This window comes from Moschus berezovskii, chromosome 5 (assembly GCF_049115385.1).
Source record: "Moschus berezovskii isolate FMDL1 chromosome 5, NW_MosBer_1.0, whole genome shotgun sequence".
NCBI classification, from domain to species: Eukaryota; Metazoa; Chordata; class Mammalia; order Artiodactyla; family Moschidae; genus Moschus; species Moschus berezovskii.
The window spans coordinates 2,587,258-2,613,415 of record NC_142464.1 but is presented as its reverse complement, the minus strand read 5'-3'; the positions used below and the strand labels follow the sequence as shown (position 1 = coordinate 2,613,415).

The 26,158-nt window shown below is 38.4% G+C and overlaps 2 pseudogenes; both read left to right on the top strand.

The window, feature by feature from the left end:
- The first annotated feature begins 3,152 nt into the window (after positions 1–3,152).
- Positions 3,153–10,218, top strand: LOC148777773 (olfactory receptor 10AG1-like; annotated as a pseudogene).
- A 5,656-nt stretch (positions 10,219–15,874) lies between these two features.
- On the top strand, positions 15,875–23,780 carry LOC148777772 (olfactory receptor 10AG1-like; annotated as a pseudogene).
- The last annotated feature ends 2,378 nt before the right edge of the window (positions 23,781–26,158 follow it).

The following is a 26,158-nucleotide window of genomic DNA, read 5'->3' as shown; positions in this document are numbered from 1 at the left end:
GTTATGCACCAACCAGTAATGCTGAAGAAGCCGAAGTTGAACGGTTCTATGAAGACCTACAAGACCTTTTAGAACTAACACCCAAAAAAGATGTCCTTTTCATTATAGGGGACTGGAATGCAAAAGTAGGAAGTCAAGAAACACCTGGAGTAACAGGCAAATTTGGCCTTGGAGCACGAAAGGAAGCAGGGCAAAGGCTTATATAGTTTTGCCAAGAGAACGTCCTGGTCAAACACCCTCTTCCAACAACACAAGTGAAGACTCTACACATGGACATCACCAGATGGTCAACACCGAAATCAGATTGATTGTATTATTTGCTGCCAAAGATGGAGAAGCTCTTTACAGTTAGCAAAAACAAGACCAGGAGCTGACTGTGTCTAAAATCATGAACTCCTTATTGCCAAATTCAGACATAAATTGAAGAAAGTAGGGAAAACCACTAGACCATTCAGATATGACCTAAATCAAATCCCTTATGATTATACAGTGGAAGTGAGAAATAGATTTAAGGTATTAGATCTGATAGATAGACTGCCTGATGAACTATGGTCGGAGGTTCATGACATTGTACAGAAGACAGGGACCAAGATCATCCCCATGGAAAGGAAATTCAAAAAAGCAAAATGACTGTATGAGAAGGCCTTACAAATACCTGTGAAAAGAAGAGAAGCAAAAAGCAAAGGAGGAAAGGCAAGATATAAGCATCTGACTGCAGAGTTCCAAAGAACAGCAAGGAGAGATAGGAAAGCCTTCCTCAGCGATCAATGCAAAGAAATAGAGGAAAACAACAGAATAGGAAAAACAAGAGATCTCTTCAACAAAATTAGAGATATCAAGGGAACATTTCATGCAAAGATGGGCTCGATAAAGGACAGAAATGGTATGGACCAAACAGAAGCAGATTTGATGCTTTTGAACTGTGGTGCTGGAGAAGACTCTTGAGAGTCCCTTGGACTACAGGGAGATACAACCAGACCATTCTAGAGGAGATCAATCCTGGCTGTTCATTGGAAGGACTGATGCTTAAGCTGAAACTCCAGTACTTTGGCCACCTCATGCGACGAGTTGACTCAATGGAAAAGACTCTGATGCTGGGAGGGATTGGGGGCGGGGGGAGATGGGGAAGACAGAGAATGAGATGGCTGGATGGCATCACCGACTCGATGGACATGAGTTTGAGTGAACTCCAGGAGTTGATGATGGACAGGGAGGCCTGGCATGCTGTGATTCATGGGGTCGCAAAGAGTCGGACACGACTGAACTGAACTGATCTACGGCACAGGAAGATTAAGCAGTTCGCATTGTCACAAAGCACGCAAGTGAAGCTATGATTCGATTGCAGGCCATCTTGTCAGGATTGTATTTTTTGTCCATGACACTATATTTAGACTGTGCTTGCATGGAAAAACTCAAAACATAAATGATGGGGAAATGAGAAGCAGGGTTGGGAATCATGTTTAGTCAAGTGATGCCTGGAGTGTAATATTTAATGAGGCAGTCCCTTTAACAATGGTGCAATGGAGAGTCAGCCCTGAAACTGAGTGCATGCTCTGAGGAGTCTCATTCCTTATTTAGCTCAGACTGTATTCTACTCCTGGCTCTGATGAAAGGAAAAAAAAATGCAAAAATATAATCATCAACAAGTAACTCAATAACTCTACCAAAAACAATTTTTTCTAGGGAGTGTGTTACAACCCTGGCAACTAAAGATTTAAGAACATTATGCCATATTAATAATTATAGTTATAGGACCATAACTTAAACATATTAAAAGTGATAGGTAATTTTATCAAATATATAATATTTAATTATCTCAAATAGGAAAGCAAACAGAAAACTTAAACAATTACTTAATATAACAGATAATAAATAACGGAGTTAGGATTCAAACTTAAGTATGATTTAAAAAATAGGCACTGATTTGCAACCACAGAACCAATGTGCAAATGATCAATATATCCATCATTGCTAAATCTCAGTATCCTTGTTCAAGAAAAGTGAGTTTAGAAACTGTTATCTGAATTATTATTATTATTTTTTGAGGAACAACAAAGACATCCGAGAAGCACACAAAACACAGGGTAAAGCATAATAGGAAGTATCTTACACAGCTAGTGAACACATTCCAGGTGACTTCTGTTTTCCCAGAGTGACCCTCTTAATTGCTTCTATCTGTATCTATTCCACACAACTTTTCCAGAATAAACCCCTCTTATAGCCCCCACATACTATCTTACAGAAATATATGTATTTTATTCCCCTATGTACAATAAAATAAAATATTCTCTCATTTTTTTGTAAACTGCCTAATAATGTGAATTGTATATAAGAACATGTATGATCAAGATCATCAAGTGATAGGAAGGAAATGAAGAATTGAAATATGTAGCTGAAAATATATAAGGAAGGTAATTTCTGTTATATTAATAGTTCTACTGAAGAATGTACAGGAAAGTTATAGAGATATACAGTAAATTTGCCAAAAAAATGTAAATATTTAAGGGAATTCCCTAGAAGTCCAACAATTAGGACTCTGTACTATCACTTCAGTCTCTGGTTGGGGTACTAAGATCCCATAAGCCATGAGACACGGCCACAAAATAATGTAAGTATTTAAAACTGGGATCACGTAGCAATACTGTGGGTCTATCTTCAATGATTATCAGTCTGTCCAATGCCTATGCTGATCAGGGCATTTGGGGTTTCCCTGGTGGCTCAGTTGATAATCCACCTGCACTGTGGGAGACCCGGGTTTGATCCCTGGGTGGGGAAGATCCCCTGGAGAGGGAAATGACAACCCACTCCACTATTCTTGCCTAGGAAATCCTATGGGCGGTGAAGCCTGGTGGGCTACAGTCCATGGGATCAGAGAGTCAGACACAACTGAACGACTAACACTTAAACTTTTTTGAATTTGGACTGTATTTGAAAAGAATGCCCTAAAAGATATTTCAAGGGAGAGTATATGGTGATAACACATGGATTGTAAACTGAGAAAGGAGAAATGCATATATAATAAAATTCTTAAATTAGAAACAATTGCATTGATCTTGGAAATCAGTCTGGATATCATGATACAATTTATAAAACAGGCACTGATCCCTGATGGAAAAATATAAAGCAGATTATATATTTCCACTTTTTCACAGATGGAACACCAAAAAAAAGCACCAGAAGGTAATCTCACTAAACTGATGGAGTTTGTTCTCTTGAACTTTGCTGATGTTCCTCATCTCCAGACGTTTTTATCTGGACTGTTCTTACTCATCTATATAATTATCTTGATGGGCAATGGCATCATATTTCTGATAACAAAACTAGACCCTGGTCTGAAGACCCCCATGTATTTTTTCCTTGGCAACTTTTCCCTTTTGGAAATCTGCTGTGTGTCTATTACACTCCTCAGAATGCTCGTTAGTCTTTGGACACAAAGAAGAACAGATTGTTTAGTTGCTTGTGCCACACAAACGTGCTTCATTCTTATACTTGGAGCCACCGATGCTTCCATCTGGCTGTGATGACCTATGACCACTACGTGGCCATTTGTAGCCCTCTGCACTATCCTCTAATCATGAGCTATAAGGTGTGTGACTAGCATGTGCAGCTGGTGGCTGGCTCCTGGATCAGTGGAATCCCAATTCAAATAGGCCAGACAGGCCAGGTTTTCTCTCTGCCCTTTTGTGGTTCTAACCCTGTCAACCATATCTTCTGTGACATCCCTCCCATACTCAGGCTGGCCTGTGGGCACACTTTTCTGAGTGAAATGTTAGTCTTCACAGTTGCTGCACTGTTTTGGTTCCATTTCTGTTGATACTTGTCTCCTATGGCAAAATCATCTCCACAATCCTTAAATTGCCATCAGCCACAAGTTGGGGCAAAGCCTTTTCCACCTGCTTATCTCATCTTATGATTGTGGTGTTGTTCTTCAGATCAGGCCTTGTCACATATTTAAGACCCAAACCCCAAGGCTTAGCAGTAACTGACAAAGTGCTTTCTCACTTCTACACGATTGTGATGCCTGTGTTTAAACCCATGATATACAGTCTAAGGAACAAGGATGTCATAATGGCACTGAGACAATGGCCATGCAAATACCTTAGTTCATTCATTGAAATAATAAGTTGTATTTCAGAACTTGATTTCTTATATATTTGTTATAAATATTCAATATTTATCTTAAGCTCAATTTATCTGTCTATAAAGTGTTAGTTATTACCAGAATAAAAATTACTTGTAACACTAAGAGACCTTTCTTTCTCCAGTTGTATGGTTCTGTATGGGCCAACAAATAACAAATCATTCACTTGGGAATTCTATAACCTTATTGTGAAATGTTCTATTGTAGTAAGAACTTTAGACAAGAATTGCTATAATAGGCCCAGTTGTATTCAGTTCAGTTCAGTTCAGTCGCTCAGTCATGTCCGACTCTTTGCGACCCCATGAATCACAGCATGCCAGGCCTCCCTGTCCATCACCAACTCCCGGAGTTCACTCAAACTCATGTCCACAGAGTCGGTGATGCCATCCAGCCATCTTATTCTCTGTCGTCCCCTTCTCCTCCCGCCCCCAACCTTTCCCAGCATCAGAGTCTTTTCCAGTGAGTCAACGCGTCGCATGAGGTGGCCAAAGTATTGGAGTTTCAACTTTAGCATCAGTCCTTCCAATGAACACCCAGGATTGATGTCCTTTAGAATGGACTGGTTGGATCTCCTTGCAGTCCAAGGGACTCTCAAGAGTCTTCTCCAGCACCACAGTTCAAAAGCATCAATTCTTCGGCGATCAGCTTTCTTCACAGTCCAACTCTCACATCCATACATGACCACGGGAAAGACCATAGCCTTGACTAGACGGACTTTGGTTGGCAAAGTAATGTCTCAGCTTTTTAATATACTATCTAGGTTGGTCATAAGTTTCCTATCTTAGATCAAATAAAAAGAGAAAAAGCCTTGAGATAATCTCTGTCCTTTTCTTTCAAGTGAGGTCTCATTTAGAATTGTAAATAAAATAAAATGACCAACAAAAAGCTGTCTACTCTTTTTCAGTGGGATAAAGAATGATAGATGACAATGAAAAACATATTAGGAAAAAATAGTTAATGAATTAAAGAATGTTTCTAGAATCTTGAAAATCAAGTGATGAGAATCAAGAAAGGAAAGGAGATAGAAGAATATGTGTTCTATAGAAATTCAGTGCAAAATTAAATATTCCATGTCAGCAAATAGTGGCAGGTGCTGTAAATGAAGGATAAGAGCAGCTATTTCTTCATGCATGCATATCATGAGACACTAATGCAGAATGAACTCTGCCTGAAGGTTTAAGAAGGCAGGGAAGTGTGAACATTGTTGTAAGAGAATTTGTATTAATAATATTGTTAAAAATAATTTCAATATTTAAATGAGTAGCCTTTATTCTATGGAAAACTAGAGGTTGGCAAATGCTTCCTTCTCCAAGATTTTTAAAATTTGCAAAAGGCTCCTTGAATCCAAGATATTGTGTTCATTGCTTTGACATAATTAATGGTAGTAGGTGTTATTGCTATTTTATAGACAGAGAAATTGATACAAAAAGAACAGTTGAGATACTTTAGAATGCACAGATTATAATAAATTCAAAACAAAAATCAGTTATCTTAATTATAAGACTGATACTGTTTCATTTCATTACAATTTGCTTATCTAAGAGTTAAGGGAAAGAATTACTATTGTTGTTCAGTCTCAAAGTCATGTCCAGCTGTTTGTGACCCTATGGACTATAGTGTGGCAGGCTCCTCTGTCCTCCACTGTCTCCCAGAGTTTTTTCAAGTTCATGCCCATTGAGCCCATGATGCTATCTAATTATCTCATCCTCTGCCACCTCCTTTTCCTTTAGCCTTCAATCTTTCCCAGCATCAGGGTCTTTTCCAATGAGTTGGTTCCTTGCATCAGGTGGCCAGTATTGGAGCTTCAAATTTGGCATCAGCCCTTCCGATGAATATTCAGGGTTGATTTCCTTTAGGACTGACTGGTTTGACCTAATTTCATCCAAGAGACTTCTTTAGTGTCATAGTTTAAAAGGGAAAGAATAGCAATCCCATAACTATTATATCGGAGAAGGCAATGGCACTCCACTCCAATACTCTTGCCTGGAAAATCCCATGGATGGAGGAGCCTGGTAGGCTGCAGTCCATGGGGTCGCTAAGAGTCGGATACGACTGAGCGACTTCACTTTCACTTTTCACTTGGATGCATTGGAGAAGGAAATGGCCACCCACTCCAGTGTTCTTGCCTGGAGAATCCCAGGGACGGGGTAGCCTGGTGGGCTGCCGTCTATGGAGTCGCACAGAGTTGGACACGACTGAAGCGACTTAGCAGCAGCAGCAACTATTATATCTTCACTTTCTTTATCACCATCAGTAATGTATTTAATTTTTGACACATGCAAAAAATAGATGAAGTAGGTTAATATATTTACACTCATGTGTGCATACTCAATCACTCGGTCACGTCTGAACCCTGGTAACTCATGGACTATATAGCCCCCTAGGCTACTCTGTCCATGGAATTTTTCATGCAAGAATATTGCAGTGAATTGTCATTTACCCCTCCAGGAGATCTTCCCAACCCAGGAATCGAACCTGTATCTCCTTCATTGGCAGGCAAATTCTATACCAATGAAACACCTAGGAATCCTCACAAGCCCTAGAAAAATAAAAATCCAAATTTATAAATCAAATGTTATAATTAAACTGTTAACTCTTTTAAAGAGAAATTACTCTGAATGAAGAAAATCTACAAAAGAAATTAAACCTATAAAGTGACATTATCATTAGATAAATAAGTGATGTTGTCTACAAGTATTAGTAATAATTTTTAGTTATAGAGACTGAGTATCCCTTGAGTTACACATTCGAAAGACAGAAGCAGCTATATAGTGAAGTGGTGATAAATTCTCTCTTTTTTCTTTCCTGTTAGGATATTTATGATGGAATAATTCTTGATTTTATCTGTACCCTCTGGTTAATTTCATATACATTGCTGAAAGATCAACTGGTAAAGGTATAAAGATAACTAACCTTTTTTAATAAATAAAAAAAATGTTAGTTATATTTATGCTAATTTAAATACAGCTTATAGGGAGGGAGTGTTAGGCATTTTTTATGTATATATTACTATTTGTGATATTAAGTAATTGTGTGTGAATCTTTGCTTAGAAAGTGAAAGTTGCTCAGTCGTGTCGGATTCTTTGCAACCCCAGAGACTATACAGTCCATGGAATTCTTAAGGCCAGAATACTGGAATGGGTTGGCTTTCCCTTCATCAGGGGATGTTCCCAACGCAGGGATCGAACCCAGGTCTCCCACATTGTGGGCAGATTCTTTATCAGCTGAGCCATAAGGGAAGCCCAAGAATACTGGAGTGGGTAGTCTATCCCTTCTCCAGGGTATCTTCCTGACCCTGTAATTGAAATGGGGTCTCCTGAATTGCACGTGGATTCTTTAACATCTGAGCTATCAGGGAAGCTCTGAATTTTCATCTAAATTACTAATCTGTTCCTTGATATTAAGTGTAAAAAAAGAATTCATACACAGATTTTCTTTCTCATTGCAACTTTGTTAATTAAGTAAGCTCTAGCAAAGATTCTAAGTACGAAATGCATTTTGGAAATTGTTATGAAGCACAGTAATGAAAGCAGTATGACAGCCTGTCAGATGTTTGATATTCAATTTTTATCACTCTTGGAAGAAGTGGAAAGAAAAGATCCAGATATACAGCTCCCTCTGCTTACACATGGAACAATTTTCTTAATTTATACTGAGAAAGTGAATGCAATAAAAGGTTTTCATTCTATTTTAAAATTACTGTTCATAAATGTATGACTTTTAATTTAGTCTTGTGTTCATTCCTCATCACATATCTAATAAAAAATCTCCCATGAAAAATGAATGTGTCACAAATACAAATGGCAGTACCAGCATATTTGTAAATAATTTACCAGTTATAAAAGCAAAGGATATTTTTTCTACACATTTTAAGCAAAATTCTAGCGGTTTACTTATCTGAAAGTGTTGAGTTCAGTTCAGTCGCTCAGTTGTGTCCGACTCTTTGCTACCCCATTAATCACAGCATGCCAGGTCTCCCTGTCCATCACCAACTCCCAGAGTTCACTCAAACTCACCTCCATCGAGTCGATGATGCCATCCAGCCATCTCATTCTCTCTTGTCCCCTTCTCATCCTGCCCCCAATCCCTCCCAGCATCAGAGTCTTTTCCAGTGCGTTAACTCATCGCATGACGTGGCCAAAGTATTGGAGTTTCAGCTTTAGCATCAGTCCTTCCAATGAACACCCAGGATTTATCTTTAGAATGGACTGGTTGGATCTCCTTGCAGTCCAAGGGACTCTCAAGAGTCTTCTCCAACACCACAGTTCAAAGGCATCAATTTTTCGGCAGTCAGCTTTCTTCACAGTCCAACTCTCACATCCATACATGACCACGGGAAAAACCATTGCCTTGACTAGACGGATCTTGGTTGGCAAAGTAATGTCTCTGCTTTTTAATATGCTGTCTAGGTTGGTCATAACTTTCCTTCCAAGGAGTAAGCGTCTTTTAATTCCATGGCTTCAATCAGCATCCACAGTGATTTTGGAGCCCCCCAAAATAAAGTCTGACACTGTTTCCACTGTTTCCCCATCTATTTCCCATGAAGTGATCGGATCAGATGCCATGATCTTAGTTTTCTGAAATGTTATAGTTGGGTAAATTTAAAATGGCTATGAAAAAGTGGATTTGTCTTAAAGAATAAAACACAATTAATAAATTTTCTTATTTAAAATATAGTCAAAATGACTTCAGGCAGAAAATCCAAACTACGTAATAATTGTAAATGACAACACAATAATTAGGAATACTTAACACTAAGATCCGTCTAGTCAAGGCTATGGTTTTTCTCGTGGTCATGTATGGATGTGAGAGTTGGACTGTGAAGAAAGCTGATCGCCGAAGAATTGATGCTTTTGAACTGTGGTGCGGGAGAAGACTCTGGAGAGTCCCTTGGACTGCAAGGAGATCCAACCAGTCTATTCTAAAGGAGATCAGTCCTGGGTATTCATTGGAAGGACTGATGCTAAAGCTGAAACTCCAATACTTTGGCCACCTCATGCGACGCGTTGACTCACTGGAAAAGACTCTGATGCTAGGAAAGGTTGGGGGCGGGAGGAGAAGGGGACGACAGAGAATGAGATGGCTGGATGGCATCAGCAACTCGATGGACATGAGTGTGAGTGAACTCCTGGAGTTGGTGATGGACAGGGAGGCCTGGCATACTGTGATTCATGGGGTCGCGGAGAGTCGGACACGACTGAGCGACTGAACTGAACTGAACTGAACTGAACACTATCAGTGAACATGGGAAGAGTGAAATTAAACTATATTTCTGTGAGCCCTCTGAGACAAATATTGAAAAGTGACCTTTCACATCTTTGCAGTGTTTTCTTAAGCAATAGTTTTTTCAAAACTGCAATCACATCCTTATTCCTAAGACTGTATATCAAGGTGTTAAACACTGGCGTCACAGCAGTGTAGGAAACAGAGAGCATTTTGTCGGTTCCTGCGGAATGATTTGATTTGGGGCATAAATAGGTAATAGTCAAGGAACCAGAGAATAAAAGCACAACGGTGAGATGGGAAGAGCAGGTGGAGAAGGCTTTGGACCAGCCTGTGGCTGAGCGCAGCTTTCATACGGCAGAAATGATTTTGACATCAAAGCCCAGTATCGGGAGGAAAGGAATCGTGGCAAACAGCACAGCAACCGAGAGACACACATTTCATTAAGCGCAGTGTCCGCACAGGCCACGGTGATCAATGGGGAATGTCACAGAAGAAGCGGTCGATCTGGTGTGAAGCACAGAACAGCAGTAAGTACACCCGGCATGTCTGTGCTGTCGGGACTGGAATTCCCGCACCCAGGCGCCAGCAGCCGACTGGAGGCCGGTCCTGTGGGTTGTGAGGGAAGGGCGTGCAGAGGCTGCACGTGGATGCTCAGGGCCCAGGCCTCGCCCCCAGGAGGAGCGCCCCCGGGGCTCCCGGAGCAAGGAAGAGGAGCCTCTGATGGCACAGAGGCTGCACATGGACGCACAGGGCACAGACCTCGTTCCCAGGAGGAGCGTCCCCGGGGCTCCTGGAGCAAGGAAGAAGCGCGTCAGATGGCACAGCTCAGCGAAGAAACACTTTTGTCCTGAGTCCAAAGGGTCACTAGAATCCTAGGGAGAGTGACAGATACGTAACCGATTTCGAGTGACGAGAAATTTGCAAGGAAAAACTACAGGGGCGTCTGGAGCACAGCGTCTACCGTCGTGATTATTCTGTTAAGATGAATATGTAGATGAGAAAGAAAATTCCAAATAGACGTCCCTGGAGGTTCGGAAGATCCAAAAATCCCAGGAGAACAAATGCCATGACTAGAGAGAAATTGCCTTCTGCTGTTTGGTCTCCTGAAAGCACCTGCAATATATATATATATAATCAATGTAAAGTCCTATATCTCTCTGAGTTGCAGTTTGCCAAGTGATAAAATGTGTACACTGCACTTTCAAAACTCACTAATTTGAGTTCTAAAAAAGCATCTAAACTTGATATTAAGCAGTAGTTTAAAGAAATTCATTCTTTTACAAAAAACAATCCATCAGAAAAGAGTAGTATCAGGAATTAGGTCTGCTGATAGATGGCTGTATTTTCCCGTTACTGATAATGAAATAATCGATGCTGCATTCTGTAATTCAGCTTTGTGAGATGAATTTATAGCCAGAAATCTGACAATTTTATTTAGAAGACCTTTCCATCAATTCTCCTTTCTCATGTTATTTCTTTTGAATTACATTTATTTATATTTTGATTTAAGCTATCAAATATTTTTGAGTCATCATGCAACTATAATTTAAAAATAAGCCAGAAAAAGTGATTTGGGGAATGACCTTTGTGATTTTTTTGTCTGTTGTAATAGTTGGTATAGTCAGTTTATTTCAATTGAAAGAGTCATAAAGAACTCAGCCAAAGAGGTATTAATCACATCTGAAATACTGATTTTGCATTTGAGTGGTAATTCCTGCAATTGACAGCCATGCTTTCAATAAATTTCAACTTAAAAATGCTATATAAATAGTCTAAGATCAAAGCAAACAGAAGGCATTATTAAGACAATTTTAGGCATGTACAACTCAAAATCCAAGTTACTTTTACTGCAACAGGTAATTTCAGGGGAACATAGAATGTATCATTTATATATACTTCTCCTTCCTGGGAACTTACATATATAAATAACCCAATAAGTATTTGATTCATGAATGGATAACAGTATCCAATGTTAATTAGATTACTATATCTTCCACTAATGATTTACCAATGGGATGCACTATTCTCATTATTGTGTTTTGTGTTCACCTCTCTCTCTGCACATTGAAGTCTTGTCTTAATTCTTCTCCAATACTGTAAAAATAACCTTCTTCCATATTTTTCTTAAGTATTTTGGGAAAATCAAATCAGAGAAAAGTAAAAATAGCAATTGAAAAACAAGTTGGAAATTAGCAGTCTACAACTGAGTACTAATTTGCTTAACTAAGATTTGAGACAAGTTCTTAATAAGATGCAATGATAAGTAATTTTTGAAATTTCCACATGTATTATGAATATTAAATAGAAATTGCATCATAAAACCTTTGAAATGTAGAGAAGTTCTTAAGCAATTTCTATCCAATTTCTAATTCCCTCCTTAAATATTATAGTAGCATAAAATCTTTCCTTCATATAAAAAAACCGAGGATTTTCTCCATGAATTTGGAATGTTTTCCAGGTGGTGTCAGGGATACCATTCATGCATGGTTTTATTATAATACTGAAAAATATTATGTGTTCATCTATGACAGCAAACGATGTATATATTGATCACACGTTGTGTTGGACTCATTATTTCTGTTTTAATAACCTAAAACACTAAGAACGGAGTTACGAAGAAAAAGTGTACAAACCGAACAGTTGGTGACTACAAATTCCAAGTCCACTATTTATTTCAGACTTTGATTAACAGTTTCTATTTTTGTTAAATGATTTTATGTTTACTTTCCAAAACAGCTTAATTGAAATTACAGTGTTCTGCAATACAGAGATGTTTCCCACATGGCACTAGTGGTAAACAATCCACCTGCCAGTGCAGGAGATGCAAGAGTTGCAGGTTCGATCCCTGGGTCTGGAAGATTGCCTGGAGGAGGAGATAGCAGCCCTCTCCAGCATTCTTGCCTGGAAAATTCCATGGACAGAGGAGCCTGATGGGCTAAAGTCTAGGAGATTGCAAAGAGTCAGACACAATTGAGCACGCATTCACACATGCAATACAGAGATGGTGTTATTATCCACCACATCTATTATAAGCCTCTCCACATTTTATTTTCTCAAATGATACTTAAGCAATAAAATGATTATGAGCTGGATGAAATTCAAGCAACATAGAGAAAAGAAAGAAGAGGACGAGAGAAAGAGAGGGGGAGAGATGGGGAAGGAGGAAAGAAAGAAGGAAGAAGGGTGGGAAGGAGAGAGGGAGGAAAAGAAAGAAGGGAGAGAAAGATATGGAAATGTCACAACCTATGAATTATTCTCAGTATTTTCATAACAAAATATTCACCTTAGTGAATCCCTGGTGGCTCAGCAATAAAGAATCCACCTGTAATGGAGGAGACATGGGTCCAATCTCTGGGTCAGGAAGATCCCCTGGGGAAATCTCTTGGATGGAGGAGTCTGTTGGGCTGCAGTCCATGGGGATCGCAAGAGTCAGACAGGATAGTGACTAAACCAGCACCAGTGTTTTCAATCTACACCTAATACTGGACATGAAAGTAGTATTGTGATTTGATTGTATACTTATAGCCCTTCACTGTAGATGGAGAAAGGCAGTGTCACGTCATTACTCTAAAATTAATTCTACTCAAACTTTTCTTTTGCAGAAGTCCTTCCAAGTGAACAGTAAACAGGCTTGATTCTTTTAACTGAGGCTTTGTGTTTGTTTGTTTTTCCTTTAGGTTGGCTTCTTTTCTTAGGGACACAGGCCAATTTCTCTTTTAATTAGCTAATGACCTCAGGGCTCTAACTCCCTCTAGATGAGGACAAAGACAGTTATATCTGTAGTCTGATTTTGTAGTATTTGTTTAATCAGAAAAGTATAACATCAATGATTTTTCTTTTAATGCCTTAAAATGTTAGATTCCATTCAAGAGGACTTTCCTGTTGCCTCAGATGGTAAAGAGTCTGCCTGCAGTGCAGGAGACCTGGGTTTGACCATTGGGTTAGGTTGAACCACTTGAGAAGGGAATAGCTACTGAAGACTCCAATATTCTGGTGGGAAAATTCCATGGACAGAGGAGCCTGGTGGGCTACAGTCCATGAGGAGAAAGAGTTGGACACAACTGAGCAACTAATACTTTTCAAAATAGTGTTTCTTCAGAAATAATACTACATTGCATTGATGGTAGTATGCAAACACTTTTAAAACATTTAAAAAGAATCCAATTACTGCTTTCTTCAGTAAGTTTTCCTACGTTTAGAATTTTCTTCAAAACTGCCTCAACTATTTTAATAACTTTTTACATTAAAACTAACAATACATTTCAAAATTCTTTTAGTCATTTATCTCACTAATTTTCTAACAGAATAATGAAGACATTGCCTGAAATATAGTCTAACTTATCAAATTTAATATAATATCTTAATAGCCTGTAAAAATCTGGCTTAATAAACTTTGATATTTATGGCATGATTAGCTAAGAAAATCAATCTAAAATGTAAACAACACTTTTGATGTAAGAGTTCACGCTTATCTTCCTGGACTGGAATGAAGTTATTTCTTTCTTTGATATGGAGTATTTTAAATGTTGTTCTATTGATATTCAACTTTAAACAATTTGAAGGTTAGGTGTTGCAAATGTCTTTCTAAATCATTTGCTCTCTCCAAAGCAAATAGTGCTCTTTAAGTAGAAATAGATTTCTTTCGGCCTTGGAAATTAGTTCTCTCACGTGTCAATGTACAATTGAACCAGCTCATTACACTAGCCATTCAAATATTTTGGAAAGCAACCAAAAATGTCCCTAGCCATACCTTTTCTTTTCAGTGATGTATTACTTTATTCTGTAGTGCTTTAAATAACAAGGTAACTGACTCCAGGATTTTTGTCTGGAGAAACCCATGGACAGAGGAACCTGGTGGCCTACAGTCCACTGGGTCACAAAGAATCACACATGACTGAAAGCTACTTAGTACACAAGCACATAAATATCCTAGGGGAATTAGGACAAGAGTGAAAGCAGACATTCTAGGAATCAGTGAACTAAAATGGACTGGAATGGGTGAATTTAATTCAGATGACCATTATATCTACTCCTGTGAGCAGGAATCCCTTAGAAGAAATGGAGTAGCCATCATGGTCAACAAAAGAGTCCAAATGTAGTATTTGGATGCAATCTAAAAAATGGCAGAATGATCTCTGTTCGTTTCCAAGGCAAACAATTTAATATTAGAGTAATCCAAGCCTGTGCCCCAACCAGTAATGCTGAAGAAGCCAAGTTGAATGGTTCTATGAAGACGTAGAAGACCTTTTAGAACTAACACCCAAAAAAGATGTCCTTTTCGTTATAGGGGACTGGAATGCAAAAGTGGGAAGCCAAGAAACACCTGGAGCAACAGGCAAACTTGGTCTTGGAGCACAGAATGAAGGGCAAAGGCTAATAGAGTTTTGCCAAGAGAACGCCCTGGTCATAGCAAACACCCTCTTCCAACAACACAAGGGAAGACTCTACACATGGACATCACCAGATGGTCAACACCGAAATCAGATTGATTGTATTCTTTGCAGCCAAAGATGGAGAAGCTCTTTACAGTTAGCAAAAACAAGGCCAGGAGCTGACTGTGGCTCAGATCATGAACTCCTTATTGCCAAATTCAGACATAAATTGAAGAAAGTAGGGAAAACCACTAGATCATTCAGATATGACCTAAATCAAATCCCTTATGATTATACAGTGGAAGTAAGAAATAGATTTAAGGGTCTAGATCTGATAGATAGAGTGCCTGATGAACTCTGGACGGAGGTTCGTGACATTGTACAGGAGACAGGGACCAAGACCATCCCCATGGAAAAGAAATGCAAAAAAGCAAAATGGCTGTCTGAGGAGGCCTTACAAATAGCTGTGAAGAGAAGAGAAGTGAAAAGCAAAGGAGAAAAGGAAAGATATAAGCATCTGAATGCAGAGTTCCAAAGAATAGCAAAGAGAGATAAGAAAGCCTTCCTCAGCGATCAATGCAAAGAAATAGAGGAAAACAACAGAATAGGAAAAACAAGAGATGATTTCAAGAAAATTAGAGATATCAAGGGAACATTTCATGCAAAGATGGGCTCGATAAAGGACAGAAATGGTATGGACCTAACAGAAGCAGAAGATACTAAGAAGAGGTGGCAGGAATACACAGAAGTACTGTACAAAAATGATCTTCATGACGAAGAGAATCACGATGGCGTAATCACTCACCTGGAACCAGACATCTTGGAATGTGAAGTCAAGTGGGCCTTAGAGAGCGTCATGACGAACAAAGCTAGTGGAGGTGATGGAATTCCAGTTGAACTATTTCAAGTCCTGAAAGATGATGCTGTGAAAGTGCTGCACTCAATATGCAAGCAAATTTGGAAAACTCAGCAGTGGCCACAGGACTGGAAAAGGTCAGTCTTCATCCCCATCCCAAAGGAAGGCAATGCCAAAGAATGCTCACATTACTGCACAATTGCACTCATCTCACACGCTAGTAAAGTCATGCTCAAAATTCTCCAAGACAGGCTTTAGCAATACATGAACCGTGAACTTCCAGATGTTCAAGCTGGTTTTAGAAAGGCAGAGGAACCAGAAATCAAATTGCCAATATCTGCTGGATCATGGAGAAAGCAAGAGAGTTACAGAAAAATATCTATTTCTGCTTCATCGACTATGCCAAATCCTTTGACTCTGTGGATCACAATAAACTGTGGAACATTCTGAAACAGATGGGAATACCAGACCACCTTACCTGCCTCATGAGATATCTCTATGCAGGTCAGGAAGGAACACTTAGAACCGGTCATGGATCAACAGACTGGTTCCAAATTGGAAAAGGAGTATGTCAACAATGAATACCTGCCTATTTATCTTATATGCAGAGTACATCATGAGGAACACTGGGCTGTAAGAAGCACAAGCTGAAATCAAGATTGCAGGGAGAAATATCAATAACCTCAGATAAGCAGATGACACCACCCTTATGGCAGAAAGTGAAGAGGAACTTAAAAAAGCCTCTTGATGAAAGAGAAAGAGGAGAGTGAAAAAGTTGGCTTAAAGCTCAACATCCAGAAAACTAAGATCATGGTATCTGGTCCCATCACTTCATAGGAAATAGATGGGGAAACAGTGGAGACAGTGTCAGACTTTATTTGGGGGGGGGCTCCAAAATCACTGCGGATGCTGATTGCAGCCATGAAATTGAAAGACGCTTATTCCTTGGAAGGAAAGTTATGACCAGCCTAGATAGCATATTAAAAAGCAGAGACATTACTTTGCCAACCAAGGTCTGTCTAGTCAAGGCTATGGTTTTTCCAGTGGTCATGTTTGGATGTGAGAGTTGGACTGTGAAGAAAGCTGATGGCCGAAGAATTGATGCTTTTGAACTGTGGTGCTGGAGAGGACTCTTGATAGTCCCTTGACTGTAAGGATATCTAACTTGTCCATTCTAAGGGAGATCATTCCTGGGTGTTCATTGGATTGATGCTAAAGCTAAAACTCCAATCCTTTGGCCACCTCATGCGACGAGTTGACTCACTGGAAAATACTCTGATGCTGGGAGGGATTGGGGGCAGGAAGAGAAGAGGACGACAGAGAATGAGATGGCTGGATAGCATCACCGACTCGATGGACATGAGTTTGAGTGAACTCCAGGAGTCGGTGATAAACAGGGAGGCCTGGTGTGCTGTGATTCATGGAGGCGCAAAGAGTTGGACACAACTGAGCGACTGAAATGCACTGAACTGAGTGATTTCTATTATTTTTGTTTTTTGTTCCTTCTGTTTGATTTGGATTTATTTTACTATGACTTTTAGAATTTATTGTGGTGAAAATTTAATTTATTGACTTAAGATGCTATTTTAATATTCTAAGTGTTCAGTACTATAATATTGTATTTAACTACTGCTTTGGCTCCATCTCATAGATTGTGATATGTTGCATTTATATTAAGTAAAAATGTAGATCAATAAGAGGAAAACCACCAAATACTTGAAAAGTTACATAACATATAAACCTTCAATAGTGATATCTCTCAAATCCTGGACAAAATATTTCTAAAATTTGTTGCTCTAACTCTCTTTTCATTATTCTTTATACAAGTCTATTTATTCCTGCTTATATGTGTACATGCTTAGTTGTCTGTGCGACACTCTGGACTGTAGCCCACTGGGCTCCTGCTTTCAGCATGTACACTGAAAAGGAATGAGTGTGTGTCCCCTTCCCCTTACTCCCCTTTCTGTAGTCTAGGAGACGGTGAGGTTTACCTGCTTAGTGTGAATGTGGAGATGGAAAATTCTTGTTGAACATGATCTAATTGTCCCAAGTCTTATAGATTTCTTACTTTTGAATTTTTAATGACAAAGACAATTCTCTTCAAGACATTATTCACTTAAATCTTTTTTAGAACATCTTTATTTTTATTTTATAGAGTCAGTAATATGTAATAATAATTTTCTGATTTTACAACACTTCCATTTCTTAATAATCACAAAATACAGGAAAAGAGGTAGAAAATTTTAAGGAATCATATGGACAGATATGATTTTGGTTGTCGTACCAAACTCCTCCAGTGTCAGACAGAAGGGTTTAGTTTAATTAAGAAGTGACATGGGGAATAAGCTGATCCCAAGTTATGACCAACCTGCTGCTGCTGCTAAGTTGCATCAGTCGTGTCCGACTCTGTGCGACCCCATAGACAGCAGCCCAACAGGCTCCTCTGTCCTTGGTATTCTCCAGGCAAGAATACTGGAGTGGGTTGCCATTTCCTTTAGACAGCATATTAAAAAGCAGAGAAATTACTTGCCAACAAAGGTCCGTCTAGTCAAGGCTATGGTTTTTCCCGTGGTCATGTGTGGATGTGAGAGTTAGACTGTGAAGAAAACTGATCGCCGAAGAATTGATGCTTTTGAAATGTGGTGTTGGAGAAGACTCTTGAGAGTCTCTTGGACTGCAAGGAGATCCAACCAGTCCATTCTAAAGGAGATTTGTCCTGGGTGTTCATTGGAAGGACTGATGCTAAAGCTGAAACTGAAATACTTTGGCCACCTCATATGAAGAGTTGACTCACTGGAAAAGAGTCTGATGCTGGGAGGGATTGGGGGCAGGAGGAGAAGGGGACGATAGAGAATGAGATGGCTGGATGGCATCACCGACTCGATGGACATGAGTTTGAGTGAACTCTGGGATTTGGTAGTGGACAGGGAGGCCTGGCGTGCTGTGATTCATCAGGTCACAGAGTCGGACACGACTGAACGTCTGAACTGAACTGAACTGAAGGGTAAAGAATATTTTCTATTTAAAGAGCACTAATTTTTATGACAAGGAATATATTATAGACTGTGGTTAGCCTCTGTTCCAAATAAATGTAAATTGCCTAATTGCCAAAACAAAAAGTCTCACTTTTTTCTCTTTTAACTCTATCTATAAAGGTAAGCATTGCATTTAGCTTCAGTTCAAACAGGTAAGCATGAATCATTTTTTCCAATAGCAAATTTAGCTTTACAAATATCTATGTAGATTTAGAATCAGCAAAAAATGCATTCATTTCAGAAGAATTAAAAATAGATCCTTTCTTCTTCAGTTCAGTTATTTCTTCTTACTGATAATTAATTTAGAAAACCCTGATTCAAATGATCTTTTTACTTTTCTGATTCTCATCATTATATTATCGAGTGAGAAATCACAGAGTACTTTGTAATATGCATGTGTGCACTCAGTCGCTTCAGTCGTCTGACTCTTTGGGAACCTATGGACTGTGGTCCACCAGTCTCCTCTGTCCTTGGGATTCTCCAGGCAAGAGTACTGGAGTGGATTGCCATGCCCTCCTGTAGGAGATCTTTCTGCCCCAGGGACTGAACCCACGTCTCTCATCTCTTACATTCCAGGCAGATTCTTTACCACTGAGCCACCAGGAAATGTCTTGTAATATATTTGGCCAAAATATCAAAGATTGCAACTTATTATCGTTATCATCAGTCATCTTAAGTATTAAGATTTATTAAGTGATTACTACATAGTAAGCATATGTTTAAGTAGTTTGCATGTAGTATTAAATCAGGATATATCACAAAAATTTTTTAAATTATTTAACTAAGTTTGTATGACAGTAAAAGGAGTTATTAAAATGTGTTCTCATCCAATACCAAGGGAATCATTTGTTTGTTAAAATTAAATTCTATGCAAATGAATGAGAAAATATTAAAGTAATATTGGCCTGTTTTCTTTTTTATCCTAAAGGAAGCAAGCTTCAGACTGCATTCACCAATTTTAGGTTGTCATTTCCTATTTCAAATTGATTTCATAAACTTGCTCTAAACAGTATTAAATGCATTGTGATATACCTGATTTACATGATATCATAATCCCTACATCAAAGAAAATTGTCATTTCAGTGGAAATACCAGAAAAATAAACATGAATTATTTTAACAAAAACGAAAGTGGCTCTATTTTGATGAATTATATAGTGATTTTCTCTTTGAATTGTATAAAGAGAAGCATTGACAGTTTTCAGAAGTCAGAGAAACCAAAAAATATGTCACAAGATTTGAGGAAATCTTTGAACGTGAGATTGAGTTTAGAATATAAGTACAGTTTGTATAGAATTTGAATAATTATAATATTTCTTACTTTAGAAATGGTTTTATACTGACAATTCTATTTACTATTCATAAAAAGTTTCCATTTGACAGATAAAAAGTTGAGACAAAAATATTTTAATAAATGTGGAACACTCCATTCTTGATATTAAGTTTTGCTTTCTTACTTTTTCTGGCTTTTCTTTGGCATCTTAGTTTCAGTATGCTTTTCAAATGCACTATCCTAACTGAACATCAAGGAATAATTTACAAAGGGGATTAAAAAATGAGAGAAAACCTTACATACATAAACAGCAGATACAATAAAAAGAATAAAACAAATGGCACTTTCTGCAGGAAATGGATGCACCGATCAAATGTAGGTGCATGCTGCTTGCTAAAAGACTGATGATTCATTAAGCAAGCAATTTTAATCAGTATCCAAATACTACACTCTACATTGATTTAAGTATGTGAATAAAATTTGGTAACGGTGTTGGGACAAGGTATTGAAAAAAGGAGGCATGATTTCATAGACTCATATATGATGCATCTGTCAGCCACTAGCTTCTGACAATTTAAAAGACTCATTCACAGCATTTTTGCATTTCTGCCAATGACATTTTTATTGACAAAATTGTATGATAATGGAAAAAGTTTGAATATCTTTAGTACTGTAATGTGTAGTTTAAGATATTGTAGATAGTACATATATAAATAGTGTATGGCTTCCCAGATGGCTCAGATGATTAAGAATCTGCCTGCCATGCAGAAGATCTGGGTTTGACATCTGGGTAGGGAAAATCCCCTGAGAAGGGAATGGCAACCCACCCCAGTATTCTTGCTTTTGTATGGACTATTGGTTCTACCCCATGTCTGTCTATATTTTTATTTATTTATGTATTTATTTAATTGGAGGCTAGTTACTTTACAATATTATATTTGTTGGTTTTGTCATACATTGACATGAATCTGCCCCGGGTGTACATGTGTTCCCCTTGCAGCAGAAATCTTGACTTTTGTCCTCACTTAATATCCTTAGAATATGTATTTAGTTGTGCATCTTATTTTCAGTGACTTATTTTCTATTGGCTTTCATAAGTTAACCAAAAGTGTTAATCGCTCAGTCGTGTCTGACTCTTTGTGACCCCATGGACTGTAGTCCACCAGGCTCCTCTGTCTGTGGGATTCTCCAGGCCAGAATACTGGAGTGGGTAGCCATTTCCTTCTCCAGAGGATCTTCCCAACCCAGGGATCGAACTGGGGTCTCCTGCACTGTAGGCAGATTCTTTAATATCTGAGCCACCGGGGAATGGCTAAATAAGTTAGCACATAATATGAAAAATACATGTATAACATGCTGAAAACAATGAAGCAATTTACTACGTCTGCAAGAATGAGTAAAAAGAGTATAATTTCTAAATATACACACATGCACGCCCCACGAAAAGTATGCTTGATCTCTAACAGGAAAGAGAGGAAGGAGAGATTTACCTTTTCAGTGGGAATCCATGTTTATACTTTGTAAGTGAAGTGAAGTGAAGTGAAAGTCTCTAGTTGTGTCTGGCTCTTTGTGACCCCACAGACTATACAGTCCATGGAATTCTCCAGGCTAGAATACTGGAGTGGGTAGCCTTTCCCTTCTCCAGGGCATCTTCCCAACCAGGATCAAATCGGGGTCTCCTGCATTGCAGAGAGATTCTTTACCAGCTGAGCTATCGGGGAAGCCCAAAATAACCTCCGCCTGAACAGGGACTTGAACTCTGGACCCTCAGATTAAAAGTCTGATGCTCTACTGACTGAGTATCTGGGTTCTTATACCTTGGGGGAAATTCCAAAGAAGCAATCAAATTGATTCATCTTTAATGTATTCTAGAAGTTAATGAATCACATTTAGTGGAAGAATTATATTATGCATTGCCAAAAAAGATCTACAGAAACACCAAAAAAAGCTAGCAATATAGTTAAAATACAAAGAAAAATGCAAAAAAGATGGGAAATCTCAACCTATCTCAGTCACATACATGACTAACAAAAACACATGCAAAAAAGAAAGAATGAATAAGTTGAATGGGATCATCAATAAAACAAGAATTGCTGAGGATGTGGGTAATTTAGGAAGATCTCACAGATGAGTTGTGCAAGGTGTCTCATGCAGTCAGTAAGTGACAGGTGAACATTCTAGCTAGCACTGCTTTCATGGACATAAACCTGGATATATTTGCCTCTTACGTCTGGAGTGTTCCTGGGCCAAAAGAATAGCTTAAAATTCCTTTTTTCTCAATGGAGAAATCTGAATAGAACTTATCACTACTGATTTATGGACTTTATACTGAAATACACATGTTTGAAAACTAGCAATATCCCATAATATTATATAGTCAGCTCATCAATTTTATTTATAAGAAAAAAATGAAATATGTAGAATGCCAGTGCCAAACAAGACTTTGGAAATACCACAGGAAAACCAACACTTTAAAGATGAACTATATTAATCCCTAAAGCTATTTTAGGTCACTTACAATGTATTTCACCATGCAATCAAATTAACTTTCAATTGATAATAATTAAACACAGAATTGAGAGGTGAAGAGAAAAACACAGGCTGAAAGAGCAAAATAACTATGTAAATGAATTTAACTCAAATTTTTGCATTTTTGAGCTTTCAGATGAAGAGCAAAATTATAATCACATATCTTCAGAAAAAGTGATAATTCATGGCAGAAAATAAAGTTTAAATGGATAACTTTTCTTACAAATTAATTTAATAATGATGAAAAATGTAATTCACAAACTGTTAGACACTTAGAAATTATAGGCTTGTTTTCTAATGGAATTGGAAAAAATGAATGTTGTACCATCTTTTATATAGATAAGGAAACAAAAGCCAAAGAAAGTGAAATAACAGAATAACAGTATCTTTGATTGGATCATTACCACAGATGAAATATGAAGAGAAGAAGCAGAAGACAACATGTCCACAGTGATACAATTTGTACTACTGGGGTTTTCTGAACTTCCAAACCTTCAAGGGCTATTCTTTGGGGTGTTCTCCATTATTTACATAATAATTTTTATTGGAAACAGTCTTATAATAATACTAACTAGGCTTGACCCTGCACTGCACAAACCCATGTATTTTTCCTGGCAAATTTACCCTCCTTGGAAATCTGTTACGTGTCCATTACTCTCCTAGGATTCTGGTGAACCTTTGGACTCAGGACAGAAGCATTTCTGTGCTGGACTGTGCTGCCCAAATGTGCTTCTTCCTTATCCTTGGAGCCACTGAGCGTTTCCTCCTGGTGGTGATGGCCTACAACCGCTGTGTGGCCATCTGTGACCCTCTGCACTACCCCTGGCCATCACCCCAAATGTATGCCTCCAGCTGGCTGTGGGCTCCTGGGTCAGTGGAATCCCAGTGAAGATAGGGCAAATGTGCCAGATCTTCTTTCTGTGTTTCTGTCATTCGAACGAGATTAACCACTTCTCCTGTGACATTCCGCCCATTCTAAAGCTGGCTTGCGAAGACACTTTTGCACATGAGCTCTCAGTCTATGCAGCAGCTCTGTTGTTTGTTGCTGTACCTTTTATGTTGATCCTTGCCTCCTATAGCCAAATCATTTCCACTATTCTGAGGTCACCAACAGCCAGAGGACAGGCTAAAGCCTTCTCCACATGCTCTTCTCACCTGATGGTTGTGCTTTTATTCTTCGGATCTGCTGACATTACCTACTCAAGACCAAAATCCAGCCATTCTGCAGGAACTGACGAACTGTTCTCTCTGTTCTACACTATGGTGACTCCGATGTTCAACACATGATACACAGCCTTCAGAGCAAGGATGTGATTACAGCTCTGAGAAAATTATTGCTCAAAAAATAATTTGGTGATTTTAATTATAAATGTTTTGCTTGCTAAACAGTTAACAGAGAAAGATTTTCAGCTTCTATCTTCCCTTTTTAAGGAGTTCAGTTCAGTTCAGTCACTTAGTCGTGTCCGACTCTTTGAGACCCCAAGAATCACAGCATGCCAGGCCTCCCTGTCCATCACCAACTCCCGGAGTTCACTCAAATTCACGTCCATCAAGTCTGTGATGCCATCCAGCCATCTTATTCTCTGTAATCCCCTTCTCCTCCTGCCCCCAATCCCCCCCAGCATCAGACTCTTTTCCAGTGAGTCAACTCTTCGCATGAAGTGGCCAAAGTATTGGAGTTTCAGCTTTAGCATTAGTCCTTCCAATGAACACCCAAGACTCATCTCCTTTAGAATGGACTGGTTGGATCTCCTTGCAGTCCAAAGGACTCACCACTTCTTTTCTCAGGTGTACTTATGAATACTTTAAAAGACAAATCCACAATTTACTGGGCTTGGATATATACCAGACAAATGAGTCATCAATCCTCCATGCATAAGAATAATCCTTCCTCATGAATTACATAGTAATTTACATATTGAAAAAAATTAAAACAGAATTGAATCAGTTACATTTTTTGGCTTAAATATACTGGAAAATATATGTTTACTTATCTAAATAATTATCTGTATCTCCACACTTGTATTTGTTGGCATTCTTTGATTCTATAGCACAGAAAATGACCACTAGCAGTTGAAAACTGGATGTTTGAATGAGGGATTGAATGAGTGAATGGGTAAATGAATATTGCTAGTGCCAACATCCTACTGCTAGCAAAAAATATCTAGATTTTTCAGAGAGCTAATAGTATTGGGAGCATATTTGCTTATCTACTATAAACTCACATGAAATTACTCCAATCATAAAACCAAAAAAATAGCATTCATAGACTTTGTTCTCTTCCTAAGTGCATGTTAAAACAGTACCTTCCTACTCATCTTAACTGGTTTACTTTGGACATATTTGCATATTCTACTTAGCAAATTTGATCCAAAATAATTTGCTTTGCATTATTTCATCCATTACATAACTGCATTCTAACTGCTAAATCTATGTCAATTTGAATTTTTAAAAGAAAATATATATGGATATAAAGGTGAAGAAAAGTTTTAGAAGTTGTTTTCAGAATTACCCACAGTCCATACAATTGCATTACATTAGTGTGTCTGGACTCACTTTCCATGTCTTTATCCCCTCCTTTAGTGTTGAAAATTTTAAATCATTGACTGATATAATCAAGGAAAGTGAACATATTTTACTAAGATTATTAATGCCCATCTTCCCAATTCCATCCTCAAATTCAGCAACATTAAGAGATGATTTGGTGTAGCCATCCCTGAGAACTTCTGCTACAGTTCTTTTGAAAATTATTCCATTCTCCAGTTTTAGTTTCAGAGAAGGCAATGGCATCCCACTCCATTACTCTTGCCTGGAAAATCCCACGGATGGAGGAGCCTAGTGGGCTGCAGTCCACAGGGTAGCTAAGAGTCAGACACGACTGAGCGACTTCACTTTCACTTTTCACTTTCATTCATTGGAGAAGGAAATTGCAACCCACTCCAGTGTTCTTCCCTGGAGAACCCCAGGGACGGGGGAGCCTGATGGGCTTCCGTCTATGGGGTCACACAGAGTCGGACACGACTGAAGTGACTTAGCAGCAGCAGCAGCAGCAGCAAAGAGAAAAATAATAAATGAACTTTCCTAAAATGGGTTTGCATCGTATTATTAAAGAGACTCTATATTTGTTAAATTTAAATTTTATAGTAAATGAAATGGAAAATAATAATGAGACATTGAAATGCTTTCATTTTTATATTTACATGCTTATCCTAATGATACAGGCTGCTGAATTATAGTCACAAATTCTAGATTTTTATTTCCTGTCTCCAATTTGATTTTTTAAAACTTGCCTATACTCTAATGCTGGGAGGGATTGGGGGCAGGAGGAGAAGGGGATAACAGAGGATGAGATGGCTGGATGGCATCTCCGACTCAATGGACATGAGTTTGAGTGAACTCCGGGAGTTGGTGATGGACAGGGACGCCTGGCGTGCTGCAATTCATGGGGTCGCAAAGAGTAAGACACGACTGAGCGACTGAACTGAACTGAACTGAATACATTTTGAAGATGGTGTATATATTAATAATAAATCTCACACCAAAGATAAACATTTCAGTGGAAAGGCCAGAAAAAGAAACATAAATTATTTGAGCAAGTACAAAAGTGGCTATGTATGCTGGATCATTTAGTATTTTTCTTCCTGAGTTGTAGAAATAAAAGCATCTAAAGGTTTCCAGAAGTCAGAAACCAGCAGCTATACTATGAGATTTGAGAAAAGCATATTTG